Below are 10,014 nucleotides of genomic sequence, written 5' to 3' on the forward strand. Positions count from 1 at the left end.
TTGCATGGCAAATCTCTGGAAATATCTGTGGATAATAAAGATTGGCATTCTATACAGCTGTATAAACGCTTGGGTGAGAGCCTTGTATGTTCTTGGTATTTAAATGCATCATAAAATAGCAAACACAGCAACATTTGTAGAGCATTTCAAATTACTTTAAAGGTGGTTCTTCCACCTAAGCTTTATACAAAGAATTAGCAGCATATGAAATGGTTTCAACCCTTCAAGTAGCAGTTGGCTGGAGGTGAGAGAGTTCTTCCATGAGGTCTTTTCACTCCCCATCCACTGTATTCACACAGCGACATGTCTCTGTTTGCTGATGCCGTTGGTCATACCCATGCCAACCTTGTGGACCTAGTGACTTATCCAATTGGATTGTGTCAAAGCAGGTTAAAAGGGACGTAATATCTAAATGATCCAGTAAATTATCGAATTGATGCAGGTAACTTGTGAACAGAGAATACGTTGCTCTTGCCTTCCTGGGATTAAAGCAGGGTATAAGGGTGTATCTTGTTTTAGGGGGGAGAGGACATTTTTACTGAGATAATTAAACTATTTATTTTGAGACATTTTACACATCTTGAAAGGATAATTATGGTTTTAAGGTATACTATTCACATTATAAACTACTATAAACTATAACTGCAACATGTCAACTTAAGGATTCAGTGGATTTTGGAAGCAAAATAACTCCAAACCAACCAAAATCGGGCTACATTACTGAAGTAATGCAGCAGATATCACAAAAGGGTTTACATTTCCATGTAATCGTCTAACATTTGTTTCGGAGTTGACCAGACATACTAAGGCCATTTCAGCTGGTTCTGTCAGGAATCACTCATTTCATTAGTTTAACCATTTATTATAATGCAGAATAAATGGCAATGGCAATACAGTTATGGCGGTATGGTTCTGGCTGTTCAACATCTGCTCAATGGAGCATCAGCTAAGCTCTACGCAAGAGTATTCTGATGGAAATCACTTTGCCCGTATGTGTAAGTATTACCAAGAGCCCATTTACATGGAACAGGTCAAGGTTCAGGGATTTTTGCAACCCATTTTGCAACCAAGGACAATGCACCTTTAGCCAAATTTCTATTCAGGAAAAGTGAATACCATCAATGAAAGCGCTAACAACATAAACAAAGTGATGAATGGCACAATACAAAAGATGTCACATGGCCATTGGGCCAAAGGGGAAATTACGAAGGTTTTTAGATGTAAAGCACCCAAAGAAAAGCTAGAGGGGGAAGTTCCTGTCAACACAGTACAGCCAAATTGTTGCCACTAAACAGATTAAAGTGTGCACTTCCTATCTACACCGTATAGCTAAAGCATTCCCAATGCTACAGTACCAGTCTACCACGCCATTAGAGGCAAATTCTGAAAATTCATTTGAGATTCAGTGGTGGTTGGAACACTGAAAGTAGTGCATGACTGCCACTTAGTGGAAAGAGTGATGAAGATCAGTAACCTCATCACAGAATTGATCAGAGCCTCTCTAGGTGGTGGTACAGTATACACATGAGAACACTCAGTTTCAACCTACACACAAGATAATGGCGTCGGGAACAGGATTCTTCAGAAGCACACACTCTATCTCTATGGTTGGAACACTGGACTTGGACTGTAAACTTAGTGGAAAGAGTAATGGGCATCAGTAACCTCATTACAGAATAAATCAGAGCGTGTAGGTGGTGGTATACTCATAACAGTAAATTTCCCCAACACACAGATCATGGCCGGATCCCATTCGCCTTACATTCAAACCTCAGCCCTCGGATTCAAATTATAAGAGTTTGAAGAGTAAAGGAACCCCCATTTCATCCTACCTCCAACTACTAGAGTATTTTGTAAATGCACACACGTCACATGTGGGTTTGAGAGCAAGAAGGAGAAGGGGGGGGGGGGGGGCATCAGTGTTTTACACCTGAGAAAGGAGTCTAGCTCTTAAAAGCTTTGTTCGATGGGCATGGGATTCGAATGGGAAAATGATATTTGAATATATATTAACACATTCCCTGCCACGCAATTTGAGCATCTTATACCATTCTCTGCCAGCACTGTAAGTCTATGGAGATGTTCACCTTCTTTGCAGGGCTATAACTTTTTAAATTGTATTGCTAAATTGACATTACTATGGCCCATTCAACATCGATTATCTATCGTTCAGGATGTAGGAATGTTTTACTTTTTCATTCATACATTCATACGAAAATAACGTCTAGAGTATAAATATGTTTTTATCGTTTTCTGCAGTAATTCCTAGAACGTGAGATATAGGCATAAACGCATATATAGATTATCAAATGCCGTTTGTTGCCGATCCACGCTATATTAAAAATTTCAACTGTACATGATCCTAAACGTTATGACTGATCATGCGCGGATGAACGGAGGGGGGGGGGGGGGGGGGGGGGGTGTTTATAATTCCGTGATCGTCGTTAAATGCTTTATGTAGTATGGGTGATATATTGATCGGAGCAGTTTGCATGGATAATAATAAACAAACAGGCTGACAGTAACGTCAGCGTCCTCTTACCGTTCGACGATGAGACTGGAGGAAAAAGATCCCACTTATTTGACGGCGATCGCCTAATTCCATTTCCGGTTTGTATAGGCGGCACGGTGGTGTAGTGGTTAACACTGTCGCCTCACAGCAAGAAGGTCCAGGGTTCGATTCCCGCTTGGGGACCAGGTTTCCATGATGCCAGGTACCCAGGTGGGGTATCTCCCAGGCCTTTCTGTGTGGAGTTTGCATGTTCTCCCCGTGCTCGCAAGGGTTTCCCCCCCGATAAGATAAACCCAATGGAAAAACATGCACAACAACAGATCGCTAACGCTGTGGCGTCCTTGACGAAGACGGACAGGAGCACTTGGATTGGTCCCCTGGCGAGGCTCACGTTGACGCCTGTCTGCTCCCGGCTGCCCTTGGAGGGGAAGGACGACGGGATGGGTTAATCGCAGAGACGAATCGCATTGGCGATTCTAAAGAGACAATGCATGCGTGTGTGTTCTGGTGTGTGTGCTAAAAAAAACGAACCGCTGTGTGTATCGCTAAAAACATTGAGTGTCGTTGCATGCTGAATAAAGACCTCTGCAACAGGTCCTGCATTATTATTATTATAATCATAATACACGGCCAAATCATATCGATTATTGCGTTATGGCAGCGATCGCTCCACACGGACGTGTGTATACAGTCCCGCAACAATATGCGAGTGGCCAGATGCTTTTCGGAGACGCACCGAGATCGACTCGTCCATTTCCGGTTTGGCAACTCGCCGATCATCCACCAGGGGGCAGTATTGAAGCGTTGCAGAGTTGTGCCGGCTCACACTGCATCAGACCAGGCTCCGTGAGAGAAATATGAATAACATGGCGAAAAAATTAAATATGATCTCAATAACGTCGTACGCTGTGGATTGGCAGAATTAGCATGAACTTGAAACACGTTGTACAACCTTTTTGGCGCAGGATGTGTTAAACATTTTAATTTTTTTATCTCGAAGCTTCGAATTAAAATCGAATCTCGGCCCCGAAGCTTCGATGCCCAAAAAAAATCGAAGGTCAGCCCTAAAGGAGTCCTTCATTTATAGCTTTAGCAGAAGCTTGCATTCAAACTTATCAATGTACTTAAGTAACAGGCTATATCTTGATAGCAATTCATTCTGAAATAATCCCAGACCTGGTTGTAAACTAATGGGTTATGAATAAACAGGGCAGGTTTTGTAACCGTAACGACAGAGCCAGAGGGAGACTAACTAAAAATCCCCATTTGTGCTTGTATGTAATTAGAAAAGTATTCCAGCTGAATATAAGTACTGCAGACTCGCATGTTGGTTGTCCATGTAACAAGAACCTGGACATATGTTTGAAGATATGTTGAAACAGTGGAATAATAAAGAAATCATCACACACGTCTCTAGCTAGCACAAGTTTGAAATGAGCACAGCAGCAGGGCAGCAGCACAGTCCTTGCATGGGGCGATCCACTGAACTCTCTGGCCCCATCCAACCATGATGTAGCCTTGTGCCACGTTGTCCTCTGGAACTCTGATGGTCTGAGCTGGAGAATTGTAAATTTTTCACCAGAGCTGCTTGCGTTCTGTTAGGGATTTCCTATCCCTCGTGAATTCTTAATTGATTTGCCAGTGGACCAGTCGGCCGAAAGACGAAGCGGAAGACAGAGTATTTCTCAAACGGAGCTTTTATTCATCAGAGGAGAAGACAGTTACCCCGCGCGGGCACATCACCAGTAGAAAAAGGAGGCAGAATGCAGAATGTCCTTATTACATGTCATTTTATACACTCTTGAGACAGGGGAGGGGGGTGTGTGTATGAGTGTGTGAGTGTGTGTGTGTGTGTGTGTACTTGGTCAGAAGAAGGGGGGCTAATTTGTTCCAGATGTACTCAGGGAGCCCCTATTCTCTGAACAACATCTCCATAAATCCTCATGGGCGACAGCTGGGTGTGCGCGTGTGTACGTGAGTGTGTGTGCACGTGAGATGTACAGGGGGCCCTGTGTAGAAGGAGCCTTCAGCCAGAGGTCATCAGGTCACGCCACATGCACAAAGGGAGACACAGAGAGCAGCCTAAGCACAGATATAAGATATTACCAGGCATCAATGAACTAAATCTATCAGTTCGTATGCCAAAGTCGGGAGAAATATTAAATCAATAATTAAGTAAATATTTGAGACTAAGAAACTATGGCTTTAGGAACAAGTTTATGACATTGTTTTAATTTCATCAAATGATTATAGGCAATAGTGGCATTTGTCAAAGGGCCAAGAGTTTCCGACATCGTTTAACCAATTTGGTAGGTTGTTAATGTTCTACTTTCAGGTTAGAAACTCATCAGCCCGATGTACCAAAAACAACCTGGCACATCCATGTACTTTTTTTGTGCTCATCGTTTTTTTGATGCGCAAATGCCGCCTAACCTAACACTTTTCTCCTTGTTCCCTCTGCCATGCGATTTTGTCCTAGAAATGTTGAAACAATGACCAGGATTAAGCCTATGTAGAAGGAACAAACACATTTAGAGATAAAAAGAAAACATTTGATCTAGTGTGTAACGGGCCACGTGAGCGGATCGGCGCGGCCGAAAAATCCGCTCTTCGCTCTTTAAAGCTTGGTCCGCTCCGCTAATCGCTCATGTTGACCCCGCCCCCAAGTCGCTCTCCGCTCGCTCCCCACTCACCTTGAATCGAGCGCTCTCCGCTCCCCGCGCCAGAGCGCTCGGCAGATTTTTAAATTTTTTTGGAGCATGGTGTAAATTAGCTCAAACTACAACAGTCTACACCCCCTGGGCCCCTTAACAATTGTTTGTATTGAGCCGCATTGTAATTGTACCCATTCTGCAATGTTAAATAACGTTGTTTATCCATTCACTAGCTCTATTAAGCGATGATAGGCTAGCCGAGCCACAATGCTATGGTCGCTGCCATTAACGTTAGCATGTAAGCTAACGACAACAACAATGGCGTCGATACTTTTTCTAACAGGAGTGAGTGACAAAGCCTGAACAGGATATCACAGGTTCACCCTTCTCATTGGTTGAAAATGGCCTTCATGTTTGTACATCGCCATCTGTTGCTTTGGCATTGTACTGCATGTATATATTACATCAACAGTGTTAAACCACTGTGAGCGGCCTGGAGTGGATTGGAGCGGAGGAGAACTCTCGCTCCGGACGTCGCGCCGACTCATTTTAAAACCCACTCCTCCACTTTAAAACCGCCCGCTCCGCGCCCCGCGCCGCTCACGCGCCGCGCCGCTCACATGGCCTGGTGTTTAATAAGCTTCCGTCATTATGAGGGTCACTTTGTGTGAGGGAGTAGGGGGCCTTTCAACAAATTCAGAATGGTCTTTATTGCCAAGTATACTTTTCACATACAAGGAATTTGCTTTGGACGCTATTGGTGCGACATTAGCAGACTGTAAACGACCCTCCAGGTAGCGTCATTCGGTTTGTGTGTGATAGGGAACCCTTATTTTGAAGCACCGCCAAACCGGAAGTAACTAACCGGAAGCAGATACCGCGAGCATGAGCTCAGCTTGACGGATAAAAATGAAAGTTTAGGTTACAGCTAAAAGGAAAAGAGAAATCTCCGTGGATATCTTCGTTATTCTTTTGTTATTTGGAAATGGTTTACAAGATCCGGAAAGAAGACTTTCATGTGGTTTATGGTTAAGCCCCCTGTTGGAGAGAGAGGACAAGGTACTGGGATGTCAATTTGTCCTATTTAGTGATATGGGCTGTTTATTTTATATTTGTATTCATTTATGTATTTGGCTATGTCACTGTTATTGGAAGCCATTTGTGTCAAGTGTTATGTTAGCTTATTGAACAATGTGAATGTGGCACTTATGTATATCTAATGTATATCTGTATATATATAATGTATATATATCTGAGTATCTTTTCTTTGTCTTTCTTTGTCTTTTCACTTCAGCTCTTACGTTGTGAAATGAAAATAAACATTCATGAAACACCAGTAAAGGAGTCCATCCATCACTCTCCCAGGGATGCTACATTAAGAGCTTACTCTATGGTGAAGTGGAACATCGGATATTCGTCTCCCGGACCCTGCACTGAACTTCACCCTCACTTGAGTTGTTAAGAGAAGGAACCGTTTCATTACCTTACTATAGACCTGATCATTAATTACCTTTTTTGTTTTAAAAATGCACACTTCATGTAGAGCTTCCTTTGTTATTGTGTGTATTCTAGTCATTGCTTTGGCATGAACACTGATGTAAATGCCCATAGATAACACATTCAATGCTGGTTATTTGCCCTAATTTACCATTCAAAGTGTATGCATACTGTGCTATTTCTCTGTCCATGTCTATGCTGCTCTGTATGAAGGCGCAACCACATTCACTTTATTCTAACCTTGAAAGGTGCAATAATTAGCTCATCGTGGCATCCTTAGAAGGGAAAGGAGGGTTATATAAGGAAACTAGCTCCCCAGATGAGGTCAAAGGCTTAGGAGAAGAGCATCATACAGAGGTAGGCCTAGGGTTGGAAGAGTCTGAAAACCCACAGAAGGAAGCTAGTGAAGAGGAAAAAGGTCCCACTGATATCCCTGAGGAAGAGGATGACCTAACTGAAGGTCTCCGACGCTCCCACCGTGCACTGCGCCCAACAGAAAGGATGCGTGCGCACCAAGAGGAAGAAGCATGCAAAAGGGAGAAAAGACTGCTGTACCTGTATGAAAAATGGAAGCTCAACATTTGCAAATCAAGAGATGAGATGAAGACATACATGTCAGAGGAGGAGCTCTGGACTCTCATCGACAAACTAAATAGGTCTAAGACGGACGTTTGTACGATGTATGTCGAAATCAGAGGTTCCGCCGCGCCTCCCAATGACATAAGACGACGAATGGATACGTGCGAGACAGTAACCAAGGAATTAGTCAACATCGCTCATGATAGAACCATAGGTACAGAAGACGATTTCAATGTCCAACGGGAAAGGAGCAGACTTCATGAACTGCGTCGCCATGACTACGCAAGGTCGGTCTATGGATCTGCCTCTGACGTCTCTGCATTAACTCAGAGCAGCAGGTCTGCACAAGGCTCGTCTATAATAACAACGAAGCGTGTGGAGGCAGCGGCTGAACTAGCCGAAAAGGAAGCCACCTATCAGATGATGCAAGTAGAGGAAAAACAAAGAGAAGCTATACGCGAACTAGAGGAACAACAACGAAAGGCTCTGGAGGTACAACGGCGTGAGTTGGAGCGACTGCAGGCCAAGAAGGAAGTGTTCGCAGCCCAAGTCAAACTAAAGGTCTACGACGATCAGATCAGACATGAAGCTGCCGAACACATCAATGAAAGCGATGCAGAGACGAGGAACGCACCTGCTGCCACACTCTTTCCATCTCATGCTGCACCAACCTCTCATTCTGACATCACTTCTCTCGCACAGGTCTTCCATGACAGCATAGCCTTGAGTAGGCTTCCTGCACCAGAGCCATTCGTTTTCAATGGTGATCCTATACAGTTCATCGAATGGAAAACAACGTTTACCTCACTCATCGACCAAAGAGCAACAACCCCAGCTGAAAAACTCTACTACCTGAAGAGGTACGTTGGTGGCCCAGCACGCCAGGCTCTAGAGGGCACGTTCTATCGTAACGACAAGGAAGCCTACAAAGACGCCTGGGATAAGCTGAATCATCGCTTTGGCCAGCCATTTGCCATTCAGAGATCATTCAGAGAGAAGCTATCCAACTGGCAGAGGATTCAGCCTAAGGATGCAGAGGGACTCAGGGATTTCTCTGATTTTCTCAACGCCTGTCGGGATGCCATTCCTCATGTCAAGGGTCTTGACATACTCAACGACTGTGAGGAGAACCGAAAGCTCATTTACAAACTGCCAGACTGGGCAGCCGCCCAGTGGAACCGTCAAGTCACAAAACGCTTGAATGAATGTCAAGAATTTCCAACTTTCGAGGACTTCACAAAATTCATATCAACTGAAGCGGAGATTGCCTGCAATCCAATCACGTCTTTCCAAGCTCTACACTCATCAGCCACTAGCGCCGATAAGGGAAATGTCAGAGACTCTAAGAGAAACAAAGCCAGCGTTCTTGCCACTCAAGCGAACACTGACAATGAGAACCGGAAGTTTAGGACTAAGGCTCCATGCATTCAGTGTGAAGATGATGGACACCAGCTCCATGCATGTGAAAGATTCACAGAGATGTCATTGGATGAGCGACGCAAATTCATAAAGGAGAAGAGACTATGCTATGGATGTCTAAAGCCAGGACACAATGCGAAAGACTGTCGCCATCGTCACTCCTGTGACACCTGCAAGAGAAAACATCCTACAGCCCTCCACGATAACAACTATCAAAGAGAAGAAAGGCCTGCACCTGATACAGAATCAGATCAAGACCCTGAGGCAAGATCCCTCAGTGTAGCAGTTGGAGGCTCATCCAGCACATCAATGATTCTACCAGTATGGGTTTCCTCCAAAAGTAACCCAACTGTGGAGAGACTTGTCTACGCTCTTCTCGACACTCAAAGCGATACTACATTTATCGACCAAGAGGTGAGTGACTGTCTTAATACAGACAAGCATCCAGTTAAACTGAAGCTGACAACCATGAGCGGAAAGGACACAATTCTCACAAGTGAGAGAGTCTGCGGCCTTCGCGTAAGAGGATATAGCTCTGCCACTCAAGTCGATCTTCCGGTGGCCTACACTAAGGACTGCATACCCGTAAACCGTGCACACATCCCCACTTGTAAGACGGCTAAGAAATGGAGTCATCTAGCAGGAATAGCAGACGAAATCCAAACACTAAAAGACTGCGAAGTGGGTCTTCTCATAGGTTATAACTGCTCGAGAGCCATGGCTCCAAGCCAAGTCATCCTCGGAGCAGATGAGGAACCATACGCTGTACGGACAGATCTAGGGTGGAGTATCGTGGGGCCCTCAGCTCAAAGCCAGGATTCGTTGAGCACCAGTCGCATGTGCCACAGAACCACAGTTAAAGAGCTACCCCCAGCCACACCGGCCAATGTTATCCGCATTCTAGAGTCAGACTTTAAGGACGGCAGTGAAGACGGAAAAACAGTGTCTCAAGATGACATCACGTTTCTGAAAATTATGGATGAAGGAATACGGAAAACCAAACAAGGCCATTACGAAATGCCCCTGCCCTTCAAAAACAGACCCAGCCTCCCCAACAATAAGAACTCAGCCCTGATACGCCTTAATCACCTTAAAAGGAAACTGCAGCGCGACGAAGGGTACAAGAAGAAATACGTCAAGTTCATGGAAGAGGTTATAGGAAAGGGAGACGCAGAACTAGTCGAAGATGGTGGGAGAGAAGGCGAAAGGTGGTACATTCCCCATCACGGCGTCTTTCAGCCAAACAAACCTGACAAACTTCGCATTGTGTTTGACTGCTTAGCAAAATACAAAGGAACAAGCCTCAATGGGCCCGACATGTTGAACAACTTGAGTGGAGTGCTCATCCGCTTT

The sequence above is a fragment of the Notolepis coatsorum genome (assembly GCF_963971535.1).
Source record: "Notolepis coatsorum genome assembly, chromosome: 13".
Lineage (NCBI taxonomy): Eukaryota > Metazoa > Chordata > Actinopteri > Aulopiformes > Paralepididae > Notolepis > Notolepis coatsorum.